Source organism: Equus asinus, chromosome 6 (genome assembly GCF_041296235.1).
Source record: "Equus asinus isolate D_3611 breed Donkey chromosome 6, EquAss-T2T_v2, whole genome shotgun sequence".
Taxonomy (NCBI): domain Eukaryota; kingdom Metazoa; phylum Chordata; class Mammalia; order Perissodactyla; family Equidae; genus Equus; species Equus asinus.
Window position 1 is genome coordinate 92737987 of NC_091795.1, and position 27716 is coordinate 92765702.

A 27716-nucleotide genomic window follows, 5' to 3' on the forward strand; every position below is an offset into this window, starting at 1 on the left:
AGATGATGCTAGTGTTCTCATTACCTGCTGGGTTGTATGTTATGTGTTCAGTCTGTACATAGAGAAATCCAATGTTCTTAAGCCTTGGGGTACAAAGGTGAACGCTGCTATCAATGTTGGTATCCATCCACCTTCTGCCTCCTCTATCCATTTACAAAAAAAAAATAAGGAAACAGAGAGCTGGGAAGGGGAAGGAGGGATCTTCGGAGCAAGAAGTGGCAAAGCCTAAGGAAAACCTATACCACCTCTCTGGAAATAGTCTGGAATTCAGAAATCCAAAATCCTCCGTCTCTGTTCATCTTGTCTCAGCTCTTAATTTTGTCATTGTTTGCCCTATCCCTTAGAGATCTATAGTCAGCAATAACATTTTTATAAATGATAATCCTGGCATTTTCCTCCAGGAGGTTCTACTGAGTAGTGTACTGGTAGACAGTGCAGTCTCTAGACCCGAGATGTACAGTATGGCAGCCGTGGGCCACTTGTGGCTGCTGAGCACTTGCATTATGGCGGGTGTAAAAGATATGCTATACGTGCATAATTCACATCAGATTTTGAAGATTTAGTATGAAAAATAATGTAAAACTTTGTATTCATAAATTTTTATATTGATTACATGTTGAAATGAAAATATTTTGGATATATTTGGCTAAGTAAAATACATTATTTAAATTAATTTTACCTGCTTCTTTTTATCTTTTTAATGTGGTTACTGTTTGTATCAGTCAAGGTTCTCCAGGAAAACAGAACCAATAGAATAAATGTATAGATTTATTGTAAGAATTGGCTCACACAATTACAGAGGCTGAGACGTCCCACAATCCACCCTTGGCAAGCTGGAGACCGGGGGAGCCAGTGGTATATTTCAGTCCCAGTCCACAGGTGGGAGAACCAGGCAGCTAGTGGGGTAAATCCCAGTCTGAAGGCAGGAGAAGATGAGATGAGATGCTCCACCTCAAGGGGTAGAGGGGAAGAAAGGTGAATTCCTCCTTCCTCTGCCTTTTGTTCTATTCAGGACCTCAGTGGATTAGATGGTACCCACCCACACCGGGGAAGGCAATCTGCTTCCCTAAACCCACTGATTTAAATGCTAATCTCGTTCAGAAACCCTCACAGACACACCGAGAAATAAAATTTAATCTAGGCATCTCATGGCCTGTCAAGCCGACGCATAAAATTGACCATCACACTGCTTCATTTTACTTTATTAATGTGGTAACTAAAACAATTTAAATTATGTATGTGGTTTACATTATAGATAGACGGATAGAGAGATGATAGACAGACAGATGATAGTTGACGATGATGAAGGAAAAGGAGGAAGAAGAGGAGGAGGAGCAGGAGGAGGAGGGAAGAAGGAGATTTAAATCTCTGCCTGAGTCACCTGCACAGAGAGACCTGATCTGGCAGATCTATAACACAGCCTTTCCACCACCTCCATCCTTATCACTCTTTTTATTTTCTTCATAAAACCTCATAGGTTATCTTATCTGTTTGCATCTTCAGGCTGCCTTCCCTCCCTAGGATATGACAATAAGCCTGCAGACCTTGTCTGACTTGGTCAACACGTCATGCCGGGACTTGATGTTCAATAAATACCATCTGGATGAATGAACGAATTCGGAGCCTTCAGTCATGCTGATTCTTCTCTCAGGCTCTCGTCCTTCTTTTCTTCTTTTTGTGATGTGACTCATAGGTCATAAACACACAAGACTCCTTCCAAAACACAGCTTAAGCATTGATCTCTCCAACGCTTCATAGCCCTCTGACTTGTCTGTGATCCCCCAGAATCCTGAGCTTAGCATTGTCACCATGCCTCCAGATGATTGTTGTTTTCTCCTTCGCTGTGTGTTCTTCCAGAGTAGGAACCACATCTCTTTGAGTTGCCATTGCCCACCAGAAAACCTGGCATCCCAACTAGCAAGAAAAGCAGACCGATCAGTGTCAGGTGACTTAGGTTTAAATTTCTTACTTAGCTAACTGGCTGACTTTGAAGGTGATTCATAAGATTTCTGATTCTCCATCTCCTTCCCTGCTAGATGGAAGCTTCTCAGTATAATTTTCTTTTGGATTTGTTTTTGTTTTTATAAGCATGTATGTATATGTTCTTTTATTTTTGCACAAATAGAAACATACTATGCCTATCAGTATACTAAACTTGGTATATAAACATACTAAACTTGCCCCTGGCTTCTTTCACTTAACAATTTGTTGTAATTTAGTTTAGAGATCTTTGCATATCCATGGTATAAAGCTACTTCATTCTTTTTGATGGTTGCCTATTATTCAATATTATGGATTATCATAATTGTTAACTGGTTTCCTATTGATGGGCTTTTAAGTTATATTCATTCTTCTATAATTCCAAAATAAAGATGCTCTAACTAATAGCCTTAAATGTGTGTGAGGCCTGTAGCAAATCTATCAACAGTATAAAATTCCAGAAGTAGAATTACTGAATCAAAAGGTCTAAGTATTTTTTATTTTGATATATGTTGCCAAATTATTCTTCATAGAGTTGTACTATTTAACCACCAACGATTCATAAGAATGTACATTGTTGCACACACTGACATAATGTGAAATCAAATATTTTGATCTTTGCCAATCTGATAAGTATGATTTTATGTCATTATAATTTCTATTTGCATTTCTCTTATCATGAGTCAAGTCGAATATTTTTCAATGTGTTTAACAGCCGTTCATGTATCTTTTTCTATGAATTATCCCATCACATCATTTTCCCATTAAATTGCTGCATTGTTGATCTTTTGTGATCATACATAGAAACTCTTTACATATTGAGGACATTTTGTGTATGATGTCTATGCAAATTTTTTCTTGGTTTTTTTGTTTGTTTATATAGTAAAACTTATGACTTGTGGCTGTTTTTTACTTGTAACGGCCTTCCCACTCCAAGATTTATTTTTAATTCTCTAATGTTTCTTCTAGTATAGAGTTTCACTTTTATGTCTAAATCTTGGATCCATCCAAAATTTATTTTATTGCAAGTTGTGAAAGAACTATCAGCATTACTTTTTCCAGATGGTTACCCAGTTGTCCCTACACTATTTATGGGATAATTCTTTGTGTTCTGTAATCATAATTCTCAAGTTTATTATAGTCTTAGCTCTACAGTTAAATAGATACAACTATCTCTGTCACTCCCTGTGTTATAGTTTCCTCTCCTCAACTCGCTCAGAATTGTTTTGAGAGTAAAAGTTAATGTCAGTTAGCCTAGCATGGGCCAACTGCTCCATGAATTTTCTCTCTACTGTTATGGAAAGTCTTATTGAATTATTTCATTTGTTTCAGTATATATTTAAGCTCCTCTGTTTACTTAATAGTTAAAGGACTATTATAGTAAGTGGAGGGAATAATTGCCACAGCTCTTAGTGGGTAACTGTTTAATTATACAAGCTGTGGAGGATTTACCTAAGCAATATCTATGCTGGGCAATGGAAAATCCGGAAATGAATGGGACAGAAGCTCTTCATGCAGGGAGCTTACAGGCAAGTCCATTGGCAGAAGTTCAATAGCTATCTCCAATATTAGGCAAGTAGAGTTCTAATGGAAGCAGAAGAAGAATACTGCATGAGAAAGTAGACGGAGAATTTATTCTTACTGTAAGAATTGGAGCAAGGCTAATGTAGCTGATGTCCTTTAGACTGGACTTTAAGGAGAAGGAGGGTTGTAACTGATGGAGTCAAACAGAGCCAACACCTGAGCCACGGCACAGACCTGTGAGCCTGCAAAGCATGGACAGAATGCAAAGTAATATGGACCAATTAAAATATCTATCCCTCTGCTTATGTTGCTAGCAAAAGGTTTTGTGCCAAGACGACCATTTCATAGAAGGCTGTTTGCCCAGGGCTGGGCCAGCAGAGCCTCTGACCTGTCTCCTTGGACTCTGCTGCCTGCTGAGTCCCAAAGGATTCTGTGCTACTAAGGCTCTCCAGTTGTCCAAAATTAGATTCTTTAGTACCTTTGTGACTCCCTTAACCTCCTTTAGCCTCAATTTTCTCATTTGTTTTACAGTGTGGTTAGGAGTAGCTTATGCAAACATCTATCACAGGGTCAGGCTCACAGCTGTTTATGGAAATGAATGAGAACTTAGTCAAATTGTATTCGAAGTGACTTTCAGATGCTCTAATGGAGTTACCCCATGGAAGAAAGGTCTGGAGCTCATGAAAAGTAAGGGATTAGAAATAAAGATTTTGGAATGAATGGCATGTAGGTGATGTTTGAAGATATGGATAAGATCTCACAGGAAAGTAATTCAGAGAACAGGGAGATGAAGTCTAATAACACAGCCTTGAAGAACTCCAAAGTGTAAGGTCCATGCACAGCACCGCACAAGGCACCAAAACATAGAGATGAAACAAGCAGTTACCAAAAAAAAGAAATGGGGATGTCTAGAACAGCATGATGAAGAAAATGAAAATCACCCAAAATGTTATCATCCACAGATAATCACTTTTAATATTCTGATCTATTTCTGGTCTCTTTCCTATGCATATTATTACTTTTTTAAACAAAAACTGGATACATTTTGTAAACTATAGAATTCAACGTGAAATTTTTCAATATTTACCTAACAAGCATTCATCAAGCAGTTACCATGTCTAGGAGTTGGGCAAAATGATGAACTAGACAGAAAATGTCTTTGTCATCAGAGGGTTTACATTCTAGAGGGGAAGAAAAACAATAATGGAATAAATAAGAATTTATACGACAGCTAAGGGATGAGGACTATGGAATGGAAGAAAGCAGGGGAAGGGAGTGTAAACTGATGAAAGGGTGCTGGCTCCTTTGTAGAGAGTAGTCAGAGAAGGAGGAAATGACATTTGAGTGGATCCCAAAAGAAAGTAAACATAAATGAATTAAAATATGGTATTATTTTTCTGTTATTTGTGGTGTATTTCAAGGTTTTTAGTTATTTAACTTGTGATTTTTTTTTTCATTCTAAATAAACCTTTGCCTTTGTCTCTAAAAAGAAAGTGCAATTACCTGGTCTTGAAGACAAGAAAAGAAAGGGATAAATGAACAGACAAGTCTATAGATCTATTACAGTCGAAAAGACGGAGTGTCACAGGAGCTGAGCTGAGAGCAGGAGTATTTAGTTTAGCGGGATCTGGGGAAATAGATTAGACAACATGTCAATCAAGCCTGCATCAACCACGTAGAACAGATGAGGAAGCATATTAGAAGAAGAATAAATGTGAGCACAAAAGTGTCTTTGTGTGTGAGTGTGTGTTAGGTTTGTAGGGTAGTAGAGAGGTAGGTAAGAGGAACTTCCAAATATTTAGTTCTAATAATCATTTTCAATATTAATAAAGAGGAATGTCAAGGATAGGTGATGTTCTAGAACCTGTTTATATGAAAAAGAGCACTTATTATCCTATGAATACAGTTTTCATATGATGCTTTCTGCTCCTAATTATCTCATAAACAACCATATGCTTTTGATTAGAATTCTCTTCCTAACAAGCTTTTTCTTAGGAGCTTCCCTCTGTCCACAGGGTTTTTTATTTATGGGTCAATTTCTTAAAGGCTCATCTTTCATCAAGTCCTTCAACTGCTTTTCAAACTTGCGTTTCATCAAAACTTTCTCACCTACTGAACTAGGTCTTTGAATATCTAGAGAGAGAGTGATTTATTCATGGAAAACATAAGGTTTTTGGAATCAATTCTGAGCTGGGTCCCAGCTCCAGGAATTGCTATGTAGGTAACTTTGGACTAGTCATTTAAAACTCATTAGTCTCAGAGTCTTCACGTGTAAAATAGGGGTAAGAAGCCATCAGAACTTTCTAGAACTGTGGGTGGTCTAAACAAGATTGTGAATGTGAACAATGCTGCGTGAGCTGGGAAATATCGTGTGTAGTTCCTTTGATTTTGTAATCTCATCTCTCATCACAGCTTGAAAAGAGAATTTACATTCCATTTGTGTTGATGCCTTTATTACATAAATTCTTTTGAGCTTTACTCATTTATAACTTTTGTAAGACTAGATTATGAAACCTCCTAGTCTGGATCATGGCGTCTCACAGTAACACTATGTCCATTACCTTCCTGTTTTCAAAGATGCCAGGGATAAATTTTACTACTTCCATTTTAGGCTAGGGTTCTTTTTCTTTATTTATGGAAAGTTTCTGTGGTTAATTCATTTGCTGCAGTTAAAGTGAAATAGGAATAGACAGAGACTGTCCCTTTATTATAACAGTATGAAGTTTTCACTACAATTTATAAAGATGTGTAGTAGTCTTCTGAGTCTTTTCTTCATACCTCTCCGTAGATAGAAGACATATAACCAAAAACATTCCTGTTCTAAAACCATTCTCATTACAATAACAATAATTATCATTGAGTACTTTCTGCCTAGAAAACATTGTATTCTTTGTGTTTTATGCACTGGATCACATTTTAATCCCCAGAACAACTTTATATGTTAGCTATTAATAGACTGACATAGCAAATGAGGTGCTTAAGGCTCAGAGATAGTGGATGATTTCCTCACAACCACACAGCAGACAGTGGCCGAGTAAGATTTGAATATGATTTTGCCTGATTGCAAGACCAGACCGACAGAGAAAGATTAGCATTGCAGATAATAATATTTGAGAAATCATTTGCACAGAGTTGCATAGTTGCAAGCACAGAATCTTTAAAGTAAAGCTGGGTCAAAGTTCAATCTTTATCAGTAACTGCTAGTTTGATCTTGGGCAAATTTCTTTAACGTCTCTGAGTCTACTGTCTTTGTCTGTAAAATGAAGATAATGCCTGCTAACTTGTAGATCCTTTCTTGTCTGAAAATTCTACAATTCTGTGTTTCCTTGGGCTGTGTTGAATTTTCAATACTAGGAAAAATCAATAGCAGATGCAACCAGCTATCAGATAGTCAGATATTATTGTTATCTTTCATTTTTAAGAGTAAATAAAATGCAAAACAGCTAGAAAATTTCTGGTACAACAAATGGTAGACCTACTATTATTATTTTTTTCAGGTGTGTCATAGCTCTTGATGCTTACTGTAGAATTGTATACTCCCAGGTCTGCAGAGAGCCTTAAAATTAGACAGAGGTACTAGTTAGAGAAACACTACCTGCTACAAGGTTTCCCCAGCCATCTGAAAGCAGATGCTTCCTATGAAACCTACATAAGCTGAAATGGCATAAAGCGAAGAAACAATTACCATTAATTTATATGGGAAAAGTTTTTGAGCATTCCCAGACCCCAAAAATAACCCACCAAAATAGACCGAGATGAAGCTCAGATGCTCAGAAACAGGTCACAGCTATGGCGGCATGATGCTGAGACGCCAAGTGTAGTTCCCAGGAGAGGAGCGTGGTGGCGCCCTTCTCACTGCTCGGGGAGGGCGCTGCTTCTGTAACAGCTCGCTGCAAAACAAATGAACGTTATTTTCGCATTTCGCCTTTTTTCGTAAAAGTGATAATCCTCTTTGGGTTTCTTTCCGCTAGTGAAAACAGGTAGTAATGTAGGTCTTTTGTAATAGTAAAGGGAAAGATAGCGGGGGAAACCTGCGTAACACAAATTCTGAAATTTCAGCAACTTAAAGTAGAACTTTAATTCTCTTTCAAATTACAGTCCGATACTACTACAAATCTTCCTCAACTTAAGAGATTGATTGGGGTTACTTACGGACAAACCCATCATAAGCTGAAAATATTGTAAGTCAAAAATGAGTTTAATACACTAACCTACAGAACATCATAGCTTAGCCTCGCCTAACTTCAGCGTGCTCACAACACTTACATTAGCCCATGGTTGGGCAAAATCATCTAACACGAAGACTATTTTATAATGAAGTGTTGAATATCTCCTGTAGTTTATAGAATACTGTACTGAAACTGACAAACAGAATAATTGTCTGTGTATAGAATGGTCATAAGTGTATGACCATCAGTTGTTTACCCTCCTGATCACATGGCTGACTGGGAATGCCGCTGCCCAGCATCACAAGAGAGTATCATACTGCATATCGCTAGCCTGGGAAAACATCAAAATTCAAAGTACAGTTTCTACTGAATGTATATCATTTTTGCACCTTATAATGTCGAAAACATGTAAGTTCAACCACCATGTCAGAGACCGTCTGTATTTTGGTTTGAGGACAGCTTTCCTCCACATGCTGCTTCAGGGATCCAGGATCCTTCCATCTTACAGCTCCCCCAGGGCCAAGTCACTTTCAGTATGTTTGTTTCAGTATGCTTGTGGAAGGAGAAATGGGAACATAAATGATATTCCCATTTCTTAAAAGCTGGGCTGAGAAATAGTACACATAGCTTCACTTACATTTCATTGGCTAATACTCTCACGTAGCTGGTTAATTGAAAAAGAGGCTGGAGAATGTGGAGGAAAACATGATATTGGTGAACGATGAGCAGCGATCTCTGTTCCCCTGCACTCTCTGACCAGCGTATCTGTGATGCACCCTTCTTCCTACCCACAGACACACTCACCATTGAGGTGCAGCATTCAGCAGCTCCAAGTCCGTGATCTCCAGATCCAGTGACCTCTCCATCAAGTCCAGAGGTGGCTCCTCACGACCTGGTGAGCTATGAACACAGAAGAGCAGGCGTCTGTCCTCCAAACACGCATCCAATATACCAGAGTGTAGCACATCCAGAATAATCCCATGAACTCCCACTGAGAAAGGGAAGAACAGGAAACAGGAGGCACTCACTGGTCCACAGTCACAATGGTGTCCTGCTGGGTGGGTGTAGCATCCTTGCTCTGGCTGAGGAGGAAGTTCTTTGAGATTAGACCTTGGAAACGCTCCCTGGGGGAGTTTCCCTGTTCCGTTGGTCTCTGTGACCCTGGCTCTGGCTTGTGGAAAGTGTTTCGTTGCCTGTAATTCTCCATGGTCCCATGGGTGTGTTGGGGACTGAAGAGCTTTTGCAGTATACTTCCTGCTGTTTTCAAATTTTTGCACCCAAGAGTTGTTTTATAGTCACAAAGCTTTTTTTTTTTTCCTTTGGAAGATTAGCCCTGAGCTAACTACTGCCAATTCTCCTATTTTTGCTGAAGAAGACTGGCCCTGGCCCTGAGCTAACATCCGTGCCCATCTTCCTCTACTTTATATGTGGGATGCCTACCACAGCATAGCTTTTGCCAAGCGGTGCCATGTCCACACCCAGGACCTGAACTGGTGAACCCTGGGCCGCCAAGAAGCAGAACGTGTGAACGTAACCACTGCACCACCAGGCCGGCCCCAGTCACAGAGCTTTTTGTTTTTGTTTTTAACATCTAGGTTAATTGTTTCTCTGGCAATATAATATCCTTAAAAAGTCCCTGTTATAGATTGAATCGTGCCACCCCAAATTCATACGTTGAAGTTCTAACCACCAATATCTCAGAATGTGAGCTTTCGGAAACAGAGTCTTTACAAGTTAAATTAATGTCATTAGGGGGCCCTAATCCAATATGGCTGGTGTCCTTATAAAAAGGGGAAGCTGGAGACAGACTTGTACATAGGAAGATGCCATGTGAACGCAAAGATGAGCATCTACAAGCCAAGAGGAAACAACTGAAGCAGATTCTCTCCTCACAGCCCTCAGAAGGAACCAGTCCTCCCAACACCTTCATTTTGAACTTCTGGCCTCCAGAATTGTGGGACGATACATTCTGTTACTTAAGCATCCCAATTTGTAGTACTTTGTTATGGCAGCCCTAGCAAATGAATACAGTTCCATAAAAAGTTTCTGATCGATTTCTACCAGACAGTTCCATGTACAAGACTTCAAGTTTTTTTTTTCTGACATAATAATCAACTGTGCTTTATTTCTCTACTTCCTAATCCTTGTGCCTCTATCTCTCAACTTCACATTTGATACCATGGAGCCCCCTGAAACAATGGGCTTGAGTGGAAAGGCCTGATTTACCCTTGATCTGATCTTTGTCATAGGGCTGATTCCCTTGGTTTAGCTGCCAAGATTTCATGGGTCTTTTTTTTTTTTTTTTTGCTGACGGGCTTTCCTAGAATTCTCTCTTACCATGTGGGGTCCAGATGCCATTCTCTTTTCAACCTAGCAAGAACCCACATTTCTGAACTCTATTTCTTAATGCTTCTGCCCTCACACCAGTCTGGCCTTTCCTGAGTTCATCTCTTTCTTGTAATACCTCTCATGAAATAAAGGCCAAGACACACGCGCACTGTGGTTCTTCCTAACTGCTTCCCTTAAGAGATTCAGGTCAGTAGGAATGCGGTCTGTTTCGGGTAGCAGTTTAATCACATGAATAGAATAGTATTCTAAGCAGAAATATCTTTCTTTGTCACAGGTCCTGCCAAACTGCTAAGTCAACACCACCTATTTTGGGTATTTATTAAGGCAGCATTTGATTTACACTGGCAATTTTTACACTAGGTATGGTAATGGTAGCAGCTGTGATAAATTAACTCCCGAAGTTCAGTGGCATAAGACAAAGAAGTTGACGTCTTTCTCACATAAAGGGTGAATACAAATGTTCCTGGTGTGTAAGGGTTTGGTTTGGTTTGGTTCGGTTTGGTTCCTGTAGCGACGCAGAGACCAGCCTCCGCCAATCCCTGAGGCCTCATTGCCTCTGCAGTCAGCTGGCAAAAGGAGGAACATGGAGTGTGGAGGAGGCTCAGCATCTTCCTTAAAGCCTTGACCCAAATAGCACGTGTACTTCTGCTCCCATTCCACTGTCTGAAAGTCAACCACATGGCCATTCCTAATCGTAAAAGCGGCCAAGAAATTTGGTCTAGCTGTGTGCCCAGGAAGAAGAGGATGCACAGATTTTGGTGAGCAGGTGTAGGCTTTGCCATTAGGGATGTTATGCTTATTTTATAGATGATAAAAATGAAGGCTCAGAGAGATAATGTAACTTGTCCAGGATCACATAGCTTTCAGCTGATAGATCTGAGACTTGAATCCACATATGTCTGACTCCTAACAGACAAGCCAGAGGAGGCTAGTAGGATGGTTAGTATTCTGCAAGCCATCCCAAATTTTAGTAATAAAAATTCAAGATGATCAAGTGAATTTGAATCTCAGATAAACAACAAAAAAGATTTTAGTCTCATGTAATATTTTACCTAGAAATCCTGCATAAAAGAAATGTTATAAAAATCACAAAGTGCATGGAATTACAGGTACAAAGAAAAGTTGGAGATGGATGTGCAAAGTATGTTTAAAAATATTCTATGTAGGCCAGCCCCAGTGGCCTAGTGGTTAAGTTCAGCATGCTCCACTTTGGCGGCCCAGGGTGGGTTCTGGGGCCTGGACCTATACCACTTGTGTGTCAGTTTCCATGCTGTGGCAGCAGCTCACATACAAAAAGAGGACGATTGGCAGTGCCTGTTAGCTCAGGCTAAATCTTACCCAGCAAAAAAAAAAAAAAAATTCTGCGTACTATTCAAGAAAGCATAATGCATGAAAATTACAAGAACACCATCTTTAACTCAATCCAAAAAGGAATTGCCAGTGAATTAGAGCTGTTTTTCACATGGGCTCCTTGTCGCTGAAAAGTATGGGATGAATCCTCTCTGAGGACTCCCATGATTTTCATTTTGTTTCTGGGAGATATTTGGATGTATTCACTGCACATGTGAGATGGTATTCTGAAAAATTGCTGTGGATATTGGGTGTAGCATTGGTGAAATGCAAATAGACAACTATTCTAAGATATACTACCATTAAAAATGTCATTTGTACTGTCAAGAATGTAAAATAAATGTTTACACTCTCTAAAACATGAGTTTTATTGTGAAATAACTGAGCAGATTTAATGGGTCTTTTTGCTCATAGCCTTTCCCTAAATTACCTCTTACCATTTCCGGTCCAGATGCCATTAGCTTTTCCAGCTCCTGCAAATATTATTTATCACTCAGGGCAATCTGTCAGGTGCTATTTGCCACATGTTGTACATTAGAAAAATGAGATTCAGAGATGTTCCAAGGACACATTTCTCATCAGATAGGTGTCTCGTAAGGTCTTAAATTGAGATTTCTTGAGTCCCGATCTGCCCATCTCTCCATTAAGGTAATTAAATGACTGTTCTACCTTCCTACCTATCCTTTGCGTATTCTACTAACCCTAGACACAGATAAACAAAGGTAGTAACTGGATATTACATGACTTGTGCAGGTCATTAGATAAGGAAGATGATGCACCTAAACCAGCCACAGAAGGCTTTGTATCCAGGGTGAATGTGCAGCAAACCTTGCGGGAAGACCAAACCTCACTCTTTCTCCTAATGGTCCCCTGAATGTGATACTCATCTGTAAGTAAAAAATGATTGGTAGGATTTTCTTTTTGCTTTTTTGTTTTTGTTTTTGAACATAAGTGAGTTAGAATGGCAAGTAATATACTGTCAAATCCCCAGCAGATGCAATCTTTGGCAGAGGCATAAAGCAGGTCTCCATCTTTCCATTAGCGCTGATTAAGCAACAATTCGCAGTCATCAAAATTATTCCATTAAGCTCTGAAGTTCTCTAATAATTTACTTGGTATGTTTTTCAATACTTGGAAAATCCACATGGGTTTTCCATTCGAGCCCTACTAGAATGACTCATTCTTTTATTTTAGCAACGGTTTGGAAACAAATGGAGAGAAGGTGTATGTCAAGGGGATATTAGAGGTGGGTGTGTGGAAAGGACAGAGAAAGTGCCAGAATCATGTTTCATTGCTGAAGAGTGACCTTGTGATCAGAAAACATATATTTCAATAACCTAAATGTTCATCTTGGAAAAAGAGGAAGCTGCCCCTTTGGTTTGAAAGCAGTCTGTTCATAGAAGCGCGGGTGCAATGAAGTTTGAGTTCGTTCCATTGATCTAATCAGACGATTTCAATCACGAGTTCACTGAATCTGGTCTCCTTAATAACACTTTAAAAATTTAACAAAAGCAATTCTTCTCACCTTTGCCTCTTTCACCTGTTTGGACCCAGATTGCTTTATCAAATGAGCTTGTACACATGGACTTTTTTAGAATAAATTTTATTTTTGACAAATGGAGAATTGTTTATTTTAGAAATATTTTTAGAAGCAACTCAGACTTCCTTAGGCAGGACCAACCAGATAGTCCATCTGTCATTGGGAAAGTTGTTTAAAATAGGTATCATTGTTAACCTCTGGCACCTATAGTTTAAATTTTGTCTCCCTTTCCCAATTATTTACTCATGTGTGGGCTGGATGTCTACTGTCTAAAAATTAAAGCACATGTCTCTGAATTATCCAAAATGCCTCCTACATATAATCAGCAGGTGGCTAAATTTGTGTGTTAAATGGAAGAATTCTGGGCAAAAATAGGAAATGACTATTTGGCTGTCAGTATCTAGAAAACTATGGCCACTTGGATTAATTCTTTTGCCAAGCACTCAGACAGGAATGCTCTTTCATGATTTCAGTTGTTAGCAACCTGCTTTGGGATTAATGGAGTAGCCCTTTTCAAGTGTTTCAAAGCACTTTGCAGACCTTTTTGGAGACTCTGATGTACAGTGAGAAAATAACATATTTTGGAGTCAGGTTGACCTGAGTTCAAATCTCAGCTTGACCTCCACATGGCTAGATGGTGTTGGCAAAATTGACCTCTTTCCTCCTATGTCGTGGTGAAGAGTGAAATAACTTATGCAAAGAACCCAGCAAAGTGTCTGAGATGTAGGGAAAGTGGTAAATGTTTGTGATAAAAATTTAGTATGGTACTTTGAAGTTTATAAAACAGTTTATGCGTTATTTCTCCTGCTCACCACTAGTTTGCAAAACCACTGGAATATCACCAAGGCAAATAGCATCCAAAAACTACAGTTAAGATATTAGAATGAAATAATGAAGAAAGATAAAAGAAATCAAAATAGTAAAATGTTAATACAAGATTTTTGTTTCTAGCAATATGTCAGGAAAAAAAGATAACAGAAAAAAAAACCCTCGATTCAATTCAAGTACAAAGAGCGAATGATAACAGTTTTAAAGTGTATTTTTAATATACAGCTGAGGTTGTGAAAAAATAAGAAAAATTCCAAAAGACCAAAAATAAAAAGAGAGATTGAAGTTAGAGTGCCAAGTTTCTTGCTGAATTCAAGACTATCGAAGTAGCGTCCGCTGACCTGATTAACCTAGAGCAAGAAGGTGCAACAGCAGCACGGGGAAAAGAGAAAACTCACTGCGTTGACGAAAGATGGGGAGCCAGAGCTGAAATCTACCATCACAAGATCAGTTTAGAAAGTCCAACATCCACATACAAGAAATTCCACAAATAGAGGAGATGAAAATGGCAAAGTAAGGTCTATAACCACAATATCATTAAACTACAAATGAATAATGGAAAGATGTCTAGAAAACCCCAAACATTTGAAAATTCAACAACTTCAAAATAGTCCATAGGTTGAAGAAGAAATTACAAGAAAAATTAGAAACTAATTTAAGTTGAATGATGAAAACACAACATGTCAAAAATTGTGGGATGCAGTTAAAGCGGCACAGAGAGGGAAATGTAGCATTACACACTTGTATTTGGAAAGAAGTAACAAGTTAAAAGACTAAGCGTCCACCTAAAAAAAGGGAGGGGGGGGGAAGGAGTAAATTAAGTACAAAGAAAGGAGAAGAATGCAAATAATAAATTCAAGAGTAGGAATAAGTGAAATAGAAAAAAATAATGAAGAAAAATCTATGTAATAAAGCTGATTCTCTGAAGAGACCAATAAAGTTGATACAGCACTTGCTGGACAGATGAGACAAAAAGAGAGAGAAGATATAAATAAAGGACGCAGTGCAGCCTTTGTTCTGAGATAACAAACGGATCCATGGAACAGAATAGAAAGGTCAGAAACACACCCTGCATATATAATGGATATTTGATATATGACAGAATTGGTATAGAAAATCAGTGAAAAAAAGTTGAAATTGTTTGTTGTTGATATTGCAACAATGGAGTAGATGGCGTTAGGGTTTTACTCATATCCCCTCAGGCACAACCATTGTGGTGCAAAACACTCTGACCTCTAACCACATAAGGACTTTTTCAAGCAATGAAAGCTTACTTTTCCTTGCCAATGGCAATCCAGAAAAGAATAGAAATAATGCTGTCTCAACCAATGACTTATATGGCTTGGTATGTAAATATTCCAGTTCCCTCACCACTCAAGCAGATAAGTGGATAAATCTGAGATTTCATTTCTGCACCAACTCCCACAGTTCCCCAGTGGGGTTAATCTCTGATTCCTCACAGTGGCAACTAGTTAGACCACGTATTTGCTATTGACTGCCTTCTCCTCCTGGCTTCTTCCTTAATACCTTTCCAGATTCACTCTTAAATAAACTACTTGTTCTCCAATCATTTTCTTGTGGTCTTTGGAATGGGCAACAAAGATTGTTATATGTTTAAAAAATGAAGAAAGGAGGGAAGGGAGGAAGGAAGAAAGGAAGGAAAGAAGGAAGGAAGGAAAGAAAAAGGTAGAGAATGGCAGAATGAATTTTTTAAAAATAGTCCAACTATCTGCTCTCTACAAGAGACACACTTTAAAGACACAAATAGATTGAAATTAAAAGGATGGAAAAAGATAGCCAAACAGTAACTAAAAGAGAGCTGTCGTAGCTATACTTACATTGTGTAAATTAGACTTTGTCACAAATTGTTACTAGAGACAAAGAAGGAATATTATATAATAATGAAGAGTCACTCATCAGGAAGACATAACAGTTATATGCACACCTAACAATAGAATCTCTAAATACATGACACAAAAGGGATAGAATTGAAGGGAGAAATACACAATCCAACAGCAGTACTTGGAGATTTCAATACCACACTTTCAATAACTGATAGAAAACTAGGCTGAAGATTAACAAAGAAACAGAAGACTTGAATAGCACTATTAAACCAACTACACCTAGAAAACAGCTAAAGAACTGTCATGTCTACCCAATAACAGCATAATGCACATTCTTCTGAATTAACATGGAAATTTTATATGATAGACCATAGGTTAGGCCATAAAACCATTCTCAATAAATTTAAAATGATTGAAATTATACAGATTATATTCTCTGAACATAATGAAATGAAATTAGAAATGAGTAACAAGGAAATTTGGGAAATTCACAAATATGTGAAAATTAAACAATATGCTTCTAAATAACCAATGGGTCAAGGAAGAAATCACAAGGGAAATTAGAAAATATTTTCAGAGGAACCAAAATGAAAACACAACATACCAAGATATATGCAGAGAAAGGATTGCTTAGAAGGAAAGCTATACTAATAAATGCTATGTTTGGCCCCAATATAGCAAAAAACTGTGAAGCTTTGCTAGTTGAAAGTACAAATTGAAGAGAAATCTGTAATAACTAATACATTTAAAGATATGCTACCCTAAGATCTAGCACTTTCCTTTGAGGCACATATCCTGGAAACACTATTACATATGTGCACAAAAAGATGTGCACATGATTTTTCAGATCAGCATTGATTTTAATAGCAAAAAAAGTCAGAAATTATCTATATTGACATTCAAAGGCGAATAGTTAAATAAACTGAAGAATTTTCATTTAATGGAATATTATCAAACAGTGACACAAAAGGAGCTAAAGCCAATATTATCCACGTTTATTTACATACATACACATATATGTGTATATCATGAAGAAATACATATATCGCACAAAATATCAAGCATAAAAAAATCAAGTTGCAAAAGAATACACCTGATTTTAAATCATTCATATAAGCTTAACATATCCAAAAAAATACCAGATTTTTTTTAGAGCTACATAGACATATTTGTAAAAGTTAATGGAAATTCGTGTAAATAATAATCACCCAATCTAGGTGATTGATTGCATGTGGTGTGAGGTTGGGAGAGAAAGGAATGTCATAAAGGCAGGACTCAAAAAGGACTTCAGTTAAACTATTTCTTAAGCTGGGACATGAGCACATTCTTTACATACCTTTATATGACAGAAATGATCATTTTAATTTTTAAATAAAAATATAAATACTTCGGTAGTTGAACAAAGCAGATCTTTACCTTGAAAATGAGTCAGACAGAATTGCAGATAATTGTAATATTTAGAGCCTGGAAACACTTGGGAAGCTATTGGCCATGATTTCCTAACACAACACAGAGGAAAGGGAAGAAATATGGAGAAAGAATTCCAGGTTCAATCGCTGACTAGCGAAAAGGAAGGAAGGGCAGATTTGGGCAGGAAGTGATGAGTTCAGACCAGCATGTGTTAAACTGGTGGAGTCTGTGAAACGGGACTGTGGTCTGAAGCTAAGACACAGGCAATGTTTATTGGGATGTCACCTCCGCAAACATGGTATTTCAGCCCCAGGAATAGACGGATCTCCTTGAGAAAAGCACACATAGAGGCAAAGTACCATGGTCTGCAAAGTCACTTGCCAAGCGAAGAAAGTTTTTCAAGGAGGAGACCATCAACTCTGCCAAATACTGTTGAAAGATCATGTAAGAAAAGTCCTGAAATTGTCTATTGGATTTAGTGACATGAGTATGTCAGATTATTTTAGGATATGAAGATACAAGCACCCCAAGTTACCTTTGGTGATGACTTTGCCGGAATAAAGGAAAATGAGGGGGTACATTGGAAGTAGTCAACTGAACTTGGTTTGGTTACGAACACTGAAGGCCTCATAGGAAAATACAGCTTAGCTTTCCTCAGAAGTTAATCAGACTCAAGGGACCCACTTTCCCTTTTCCCACAAATATTCCTCCAAGAAGAAAGGATTTGCGGTTGGCGTGGGAGAGGTTGCCACTATCCACCATGGAAGGCCTGTTAACGTTAACGTGATCAGTGACACATCATTTTTGAGGCTTTTGACCACCCTCATGCCCATGTTGGTAGCTCCTCATTAACTTCTAGGACAGTTAGCCAACACCAAGAGGATGGGTTTCACTGGATTTAAGGGTCTTCAACTGCATAAATGTCTGCAGAAAAGTATTTCTTGGATTGCTAAAGGTAGTAAGAGGTATCTGACAAGAGTATTTACCCTTTTCCTCTACCATACATTGTCACCACTCAACTTCTTTGGAAATGGCAGTACTTAAAACACTTTTCCTAAATATACTTTCTTTAAAAATTTTCCTTCAATCATCCATATTTTCTATAAAAATGCTAATTTCACACTTTGTAATTCGTGCTAATTTAAACCTACTTTAAAACATGAAGTGATTTGTATCTATTTTATAACATGAAGTGAACTTTATTTTCTTACAACTTTCTGAGCACAAAAGCAATGTTAATATTACTTTTTAGTTGGTGACCTTGAACCACAGGTGAAGAGTTTTTAATTAATTTCTCTAATTGCCTGAGCTTAATCAAGAAAGACAATGGAGACACTCAAAAATCTGACTTGGAAATCACTTAACTTAGGAAAGCAAATGTGTGCACTCTAACTTTTGAAAATGAATAGAAAATGTTTTAAAACTTATTCAAAACAATAATTATTATTCATTGCACTTGAAACAAATAATTTGTTTTTCCTATTTGGCCATACTAAATGAGAACCACTGCTATTCAATTTCTTTTAATACAATTTAAAATAATTATCTCGATTAACTTTTTATTGATTCAAAGTATTTCTTTCAAATTTTTTCCGAGTCCGTAGTTGTCTAGTCACATGGGGGAATTGTAAGATGTTTTTGAGCTCTTTGTTGTTTCCTTGCAATCACCTCTCTAGGGTTTATTATATTGCATATGTGTGCATAGAGAACTAAAGTATTTTTTCTTCCAGATTTTCTTTTGAAAATCATCCTTTTCTCTTTAACAAATCACAGATCCACATTGTTGAGCATAAACGGAAGATTACAGATCTAGTCTAAGTGTGAGCTGACACCAGAGAATGCAGTCACTAAAATAATTATCTAATCTTTGGAGAAAGGATTCTTCCCCATTCTAGACACTTCCTTCCACATGAAGGGAGATCATTACTGTGTTGCTCCTGGCCTCTCTCCATTCTCCCACTCACTCTGGCCCAGGAGAAGGTAGTGAGTGATCAGACTGATGTTTTTGAAAAGTGAAATGAGATATTCATATGCCTTCCTCTCCTCTTTTTCTTAGGAGCAAGAAGATTCAGAGACACAAATACATCCTTGTTGCTGGAATCCAGCCTTTGACATGCTCATTGGTCTTTTGCTGCCTGTCTGAAGGGAGATGAGCCTCACTAATTTTGACATTTAATATCAGGAAGCATGATTTCCATCTTAGGCTACGTTGGTGATAATGGTGATGTCTTGGTCTCCATCTGATAATTCTTTGTCTTACTTGTCGTTTGATAGAATTCAAGTGGGGAAAGAGGAGTGTTGTTATCAGGGCCATTCAAAGACACCAACAATAACAATATTTATTGACAATTCTCTGCCAGACGCCATTTTAAGTTCTTTTTACATCTCATGTAATCTTTGAAGCAGCTCAAGTAAGAAAAATAGGTTTTGGATTTGATAAATAGGTCTGGGACTAGTCAGGCAGGATGCCTGTTTGCAGAGCATTGAAGAGTAAAGGATAGGAAGCTATTAATTTGGATCTCTCAGGTCATTAAATATTTGTATAAGAAATACGACTTTCAGGCTTTTATCATTCTATTTTCCCTTTTCTAGAATTTCTTCAATTTGTGAATATCCATGTCATCCTCCAACATTTAGACTGAGCAGATGATAACACATGTGGTATGTCCATCAGAGAATGGGAAAGACTGTAACTGACCTTATCTGAACTTCCATTGAAGCTGCCTACGTTTGCCCTAAAATTTTGAAAACATCTCTTTCTGATCATATAGATATATTAAATCACATGAGCATTAGTTGGTTATTCTATTAAACACTCAAGCAACAGAATGCAAAAATATACAAATAATTAATTCCCCATTCACTTTTATTTCACTCCTCTGTTTACTGCTGTTAAACTCCCCAAACTGGGATTACTGGGAAATAGTGTTTTCCCTATTTTTAATTTTAGGAGATAGTTCTAGATTGATTTTTAAAGGATGTGTAGCAATTTACACTCCTATCAGTCCAAGAGTGGCCAGCCCAATACATCTTCTTTTTATATTTGTTAGTCTGAGAGTTGAAGAATATCATATTGATTCTTTAACTTGTAGTTATCTTACTATTAGGGAGATTGAATGTCACATTATATGTCTACTGGCTATTTTTATTTTCTCTTCTATAAATTATTTGTTTAAATATTTTTCCCAGGTTTCTGTTTGTTTTTTTTTCTTTTAAGAGCCTGTAGGAACTCTGTATATGTTAAAATAACATTTTTCCTGTCTTCTGTGTTGCAAATGTTTTCCCTATCTATCACTACTCTTTTGACTTTCTCACAATTTGCCATAAAATTTGTATAAATTTTTTCTTTTAAATTTTAAAAACATTAGGTTTTTTCCCCTAATTTTTAACAAGCATCTGAGTAGATATAAACTTGGGCATTTCACAAGAATTCAAGGGCATCATCCCCAGTGGGACCCAAGGTATCCATGGGTCTAACTCAGGAAGCAAGTTCGGAAAGGCAATAAGGACTTTACCTCATCATCTCGCTCAAAGATGGAATCAACCAAATCCTCTGGTCAACTGACTTCTGGAAACTGGGGAGCTCCGAGGAGTCATGTTGGGCCTGCAGAGCACTCATTCAAGAGCACTGAATAATTCACAGCCAAAATTGGTTACCCAACTCGGTCATTCCACAGACCGTATCCTCTCTGCAACAAAAGTAAATGTGACAACAAAATGACCTAGCCCTTCTCTTTAAATGTCACCTTACAAATCTCAAGAGTGAATTACTTTATGGTATATTGTAGGAAAACAATCTCTGAATGATGGCATACTTTTGTACTGCATTTATAAATTGCTCTCTCAAAAGAATCATTTAATCAATCTTCCAGAAACAGCAGTGTGTTTCATCATCTCCAATTCTCGAATTCAGAAGCTGAGATTCACAGAAGTGAGAAGTGACATGCCCCAAATAAATAAGTGATTGAGCTGGACCAAGACCCAGCCACAGGCTGCCTTCCAGATATTTAACATTCTACCTCAAAATTCTATGAATTAGAAGAAAAAGAATAATTAAATATATTCAGCTTAAGCTCTGAATATTTCAAAAATGCACAATTCTGAAAGCAATGTCTAGTGGGGGTTTGGGGTGGGGACGCTGCTTTCCACGTGGCTTCTTCTTCCCATGTAGACTCCTCTTCTGCGGTGATCACTCACTTCACCAAGATTCTTCTGAGCGAGTGCAGACGTCAAGGTTTCAGCAGATCCAGTTAACAGATACTCTAACTTTGAGAGAAATTAGTTTCCAGAAGAAATGTAATAACTTTTTCTCCTTGGGTTTTCTGTTTTACCTAAAGTGTTCTTTCTCTCTTTATCTAAAACATGTTTATTGAAGACAAAGCCTCAGGCTCTCAAAATAATAAAAAGTTATTTAGGGAAAGAAGAAAATACTCAAAGCAAAATGGTTTAAGGGTTGAGCTGTCAATTGAAATTTGTTTCACCAGCGACCACAAAAGGATGAAGCATGAAATCAAGGAAAGCAGGTACTTTGGGTGTGTGTAGACATGGGACGTATGGAAAGTTGGCGCTGCCATTGTTCAGATGCACACGCGCCTTGAACTCTGGTAGACATGGCAGAGATGAGGACAGAACTGCTACCCTTCATTGGCTTGTTCCAGGCTCTATGCTTTATGTGGATTATCTCATTAAATATTCACAGAACACTAACAGGTTTTGTGAGGCTGTTCACAGAGCTGTTGTGAGGATTAAGAGCAGCTAAATTCAAAGCGACTGTCATGGGTCACAATGTTGAACCTTTGCATGTAATTGAACTTCAATAAACATTGCACTGGTGCAGACACCAGGACAGAATGGAAGAGGTGCTAATAAGTCAGAGGAATTGGAATCTACCATGGAAATGTGATCTTTACCTAACCATACTTGAAACTTCTTAGTTGTAACTGAAGATAATTTTTTTAATGAAGTTGCGATAAGAAACTCATTATACAAGATACAATCATTTTGGAAAGAAAAGTATTATTTAACACATTCCCCATGAGATATGGCTCCAGATTGTAAAATGACTTTTCTATATTGGAGTTCACTCAAATCCCATCTTGGGTACAATGTGCTTACAGATCTAATTCTAAAAACATCCCTTTGTATTTTGGAACTTGTAACTAGTCTACTAAGTTGGGGGAAAAAAGAGTTGCAAGTTTCTCATTCTCTTATTGCTGCTAGGTGAATTGCTGCAAAGCCATCATTTATTATTTTTACGAGGCCAAACAGATAACGTTTCTGAAAGGCTCAGGGAAATTACTTGAGTGTAGGATGACACTCCATGAAACATCCTTTTTCCACATCTGTTAAGAGAGTGGATATTTCACTTCTGAAAAGACAATCCTGCTTCTTGAAGATTTTTTTGACTGAAATATCCCATGTAAGATCTCAGATCTACCTCAAGACTATGGAAAACCTCACTAGAATCAAAGGGCAGCCTTAGCACAGCTAAATGGCCTTTCATGAAGCCAAACTATATGGAGGTTTCGGTGATCTCTGTAAATTTGTTTCTTTCTTGCAGGTTCTTCTTTGTGTATTTCCCAGTAGTTTGAGGAGAAGTACAAATTCAGAGGACAGCATGAAGTTCCTACTCAATTAAAACAAAAAAGAGTTCTCCTGTCTCTCAGATGGCTCTATTTTTGAGAAAGTGTAGAAGAAATCAAGTCCAATACACTTGGACAACAAGTGTATACCAACTCATGCAGTTAGAGGAAGGGTTGGTATTAATTGGTTGTCTTCAGTGGACCTATTTTGTATAGTGAAGTATATTCAAGGAAGACAGTGATTTTTTCCAGATCTAAAATTGGAAACAGGGAAGAGGCAGCTCTTTTCACCTGCCCACATCCTCCTTCTATTAAAATTTTAAGAAAAGTTTTCAAGAAGAAGATGACTGTATCCCTTGCCTTTGAAAATTTTGGATTGATATTCTGTGCTCTCCAATACATGCAGCTGCTTAAATTTGAACTAATTTAAATCAAAAGAAATTGCAAATTCAATTCCTCAGTCATACTAGGCCCATTCCATGAGCTTGTTAGCCACATGTGGCTAGTGGCCACCATATTGCACAGCACAGATATAGAAAATGTCCTTCAATGTAGAGAGTTCTATCAGGCAATGTCAGTTATAGACTAAGCCTCTTGTGAGCACCAGCTATTTCTGATGGTCTGCCAAATTTGGGGCCTCATGTATCTCTCTTTTTGTCACAGAGACAAAAATTGAAAGACCCACATGATTAAAATCAGCCAAAGACCTCATTCTTCAATTATTTCCTGTTAGTCAAAATTTCTATTAATTAAATTATCACTCAGAATAGAGTGTCTCAACCAGGACAACCACATTAGACTGTAGCACAAGAAAGACATAGGCTTTCCTTGTGTAAAACCTTAGATACTGAGGCTTGTTTGTTCCAGAAGTTTACCTACTCTGAGTAACAAAGAAAACGGCGTTGCAATAAAAACTGAAGTATGCTGCATTGACTTAGCAATCAAGGAGTGGGAAGCAAGAAAACCAATATCAGAAAACCGAAGAGCCTTTTTATTTGGAGGAAAGAACATTTGATTAAATTGTTTCCATTGATAACTTGGAAGGTGGAACAAACGCCTCCTGGATTCTAACCTCCAGGGGAAAGGAACAGAAAACAGGTCAGGGCTGTATATTGAATGTTGCTGACGGCGCTTAGCAAGGCATTAGAAGAAAAACTTGAGTTTGAGTGAAAACTGTCTGGTTTGAAAAAGAATGGAGTGAGATAAAAAAAATTTTGGAATTTCAAGTTGGTAAAAACTGAGCTTCTAGACTCAAAACCGTAAGAAAAAGTTAGAGAAGTGTTTTAAATAAAGTCTATTAGAACTCAGCCTTAGGTCAAAATTAGGCTAAGTGTGTGGTTTCCACTCAAGTTCATTATTCCAGATAGACTCAAGGGAACTCCATTAAGTTTAGAGAAAGAGGTTTGTGGGCCAGAAAGTAAAGAAATATTATATATTTGAAAACGGTGACTCTAAACTACATTTATCTGTGGCTATTATCCTAAGGAGACAACTGTAATGAAAAGGATGAGTTGCCTACTAGGTCTCTGGGGAAACTGATTGCCAAAAAACCATGAGCATAAACAATCAATAAATCAATCAGTCAATTAACAATAAATAAATGTCTTTGACTATTTTAGAATTGAATCAACTTCAGGCCCCCATATTGCACTGGTAGGAGGAGAGCTATGAAACCTGAGCAGACTATTCCATAGAACCTCAGAGGTGGCCATGGAGAAAATACAGTCAAGGAAGAAACTCCACAGTTAGATCAAAATATCATAATAATAAAAGGACAAGAGAGTTCTCCCAAGGAGCAGAATCAGGGGCTAAGAGGAAATTTCCTGCATTTCCATGGTAGGGCGCCTTCATAGGGTCTGTGCAGTGGGATTTCAGAATTGCTATGGATCATTGACGAATGTGTTTCTCACATTTTTCCTCCTTATAAATAACAGTTATTATAACTTGACCTTGATTGACTATTATATTTGGGTTTGAGTTAGGCAGATGACTTTTCTTTAGGTCAGATGTTGTCAAGCTGCAAGATGCCACATTGGGACCTGAAGAAGAAAACTGCGTTTTCCCAGAAATCTTCGACTTTGAGTTAGACGTAGTGACTGGATGGGATTTATGTTGTCTCACTTCAAGAAGAGAGAGTGTGAAGAAAAATGAAATGGATATTTGGTGACCAAAGGGGTGAACTCTGGCGGAGTCTTTGAGTGCTCATCAATATCCATGTTCTCCACTCCTTTCTGACCATATAAGAAGGCTATGTATCCCACCTTCCCCTGCGCTTTGGCAGGAGAATATGGATAAATGCTGGCATTGGAATATGAGCAGAAGTGATGTGTGTCTCTTTTCAAGCAGAGCCCATAAAATCCCTTCCCTCTGTCATCCCTTTCTCCCTTTCTCCATCAGTTAGTTAACCAGAGAGGACTCTAAGAGTCTAGAAAAGGATGGAACGAAAACATCGTGGTCCCAGTGGCTTCTGCCCTTCCCCAATGTGGCATAAGGGAGATACAAACTTCTACTATGTTAAATTGTTGAGATTTGAGGGTTGTTTTTACAGCAGTTAGCCTGCTCTGAGTAATGTGCCAAGAATTGCTACTTCCAGTCCACTAAAAATAGGATTCTTCTATTATGCAAGGAGTTGGCATGGATCATTTGATGATATGGGCAGAAGACAAAGGACATTTTTCCCCACAGTTTCTAGGACCAAGCTGTAGGAGAGAGGGAAAGGTATGGAGACATTCTTACTCCTTTTATCAATTCACTCAGGATAGAAATTGTGGAACCACAACCAACATATATATATTTTTTTAATCTGGGGGGACAAAGAAATGTCAACTTCTTTCTAATTTTATAGGAACACTAAAATCAAGCAAGCATGGTTTCTAAGTTAAAGAGCTTTAAGCAATACTGATGAAGATATTACATGTTCACCAACCCATCTCAAAATGTAACCTTTCAATTGACCTGTATCTACTTTTATAGAGAACATTGTCACGGTCTGTTAACCTCCACTCTTGTAAGAAAGATAAAGTGTTACATGATGATGTCTTGGATCTCAGGCCCTACCTGTTCAGAGGATTTCCCCAAAGGATTCTCAGATATAATCATCTGTGAATGTCCCATGGAGGCTCAGCCAACTGCTCTGTAGGAATCTAGAGAAATTGCTCTAGTAATTACAACACCACACTGTCTCTCTTTATCTTTAGTTCACCACCAATGCTGACTAGAAAATGTAACAATGCAGCTGAACTCTTGGTCAGTTGGAACATTAGTGAAAACTGTGTGATTTGGAAGTGGCCGTGTGTTCTCACGGGACGACGTAGCTTTTCACCTTGGAAAAGAATTTCTTTTTTTCATGATTTTCAAAAAACATGTGAGGGAAAAGAAAATAATTTATTTTTCCATGGTTCTCAAAAACCAGGTTAGACAGCGGGTCATGACAGTGTGGCAGGCCACACAGTGTTGCTGCCACCACTGCAGCTGACAGAGCACCGTGTGGACAGCCACAACAGCCAAGGCTGTGAGCAGAAACTACCCATCTCAGATAGCAAGTATGACATGCACTTGGCTGACAGTGACATTGAGCAAGTGGTGTATTCCTCCTGCAAAGATCAACAGTAGCTACGATGAGAATCTGGACATCACAATAACAGACAAGGATGCACTGGACAACACAAAAACAGTTTTATATAGTGACAGCAGCCAAAGCAGAAGTCATCGCTGCCCCAAAATTGATGAATACTCTATTCCTTCATTTCTCCCATTGCATGGCAATTAGAAGCAAGAGTAACTGACCCCTTTTGGCTGAGTAAGTTTCTTGGGAATATTAGGAAAGAAAGAATCCTCAAGAGAGAATTGACTCCCTCATTTGGCACATGAGACCATGAACAGATTTTAATTTAAAAAAAATTCTAAAGATCTTATTTAAATCCCATGTGAGTGAAGTTGGTCATACCTGGTATACAGAAGTAACTGGCAGTATACAAATTATAAGGTATTATGTCGATGAGTTTTCATGTATATGATCCTTATCTTCTTTGTTAATGAGACAACCAAGGCTCAGAAGAGTCAATCATCTTGGGTAAGATCTCACACGTAGTAGGTGGCTGGGTGCAGATCTAGTCTTCTGAAGCTAGAGGATTTCCATGGTCCTCTGCCCATGCAGATGCTGCCCCTCCAAGAGCCTCTGCCTTGTATGTTGGCTCAGCATGTCAGTACTCTCTCATCATCAAGGCACTCAGTAATATATCACTTTATCTTGGGATTACGTAATGTTCTAGGTTGTGTTCATATGCCTTGAAACAGCTGTTCTGTTGTGGGGTGATTGAATATGCCTTTGTTCCCTGGACATCCCAGGACCCAGAGCAATGGAGTGGCCATGGCTCACATTAGACAAAGGATAATAATGTAACACTAGGTAGAGATTAATTTTTTCATATGATACTGTGACTCAATATATTAGATGGTCTTCAAAAAACTGTCACACTTTTTATATTTCTGGCAATATGTTGGATTAGACACCATGAATACTCCTCGTGCAAAATCAACTCAAACTGACGAAAACAATGTTTAAAACAAAGTTTTTCAAAGGAATCACGAAGTTGGCAAGAGAGTAAAGATTCTACAGAGGCTAAAAATATTGTGTAAGAAGAAATCTTGGGAGGTAAGCAAGCACTAAAATTTGCTTTAGCATAAAAGCTTTTTTTGTATTCTTTTATGAGATGGTCGGTCAAGGGCAGCCACAAGAGGAGACTGAGGAGAGACCCAGGACAAAATGAAGTTGATTGTACTCACAGTCCTGGAGACAGGAGGCAGGCACACCGTGGAGGGCCACATGGGAAAGACACCAGGGTGGTCAGGAGGCAGAAGACAGGAGCGAGGGGGACGTTTAGACCAGAGCCTTTGTAGGAATTTTCACAGCAGAGGTGGACAGTTTAAGACTGGCTAGTTTGGATAATTTTGGTGGGCTTTGGGCTATAGACGTGGTGCCTCTTGCCTGGCACCTGGCCCTGGTATGATTAAGGCAGAGGAATATTGAAGCCTGGTGTTCAAAGGCAGATAGAGGAGGCCTGGCTCTGGATTGGTTGATTCCATATCACAGGCATGCTCCAGCTTGGCCCTTTGCTGTCTCTAAGAATTGGCTAGGCCC

At 38.2% G+C, this 27716-nt stretch overlaps 1 long non-coding RNA gene across 1 annotated transcript; it reads right to left on the minus strand.

The window, feature by feature from the left end:
• Nucleotides 1-814: 814 nt before the first annotated feature.
• On the minus strand, nt 815-27564 carry LOC139045563 (uncharacterized). The gene is made up of 4 exons (XR_011504195.1): nt 27362-27564; nt 8478-8573; nt 7246-7394; nt 815-1914 (listed from the first exon to the last, which is right to left on the minus strand). It is a non-coding gene; the product is annotated as an uncharacterized lncRNA (long non-coding RNA).
• Between the last annotated feature and the right edge of the window lie 152 nt (nt 27565-27716).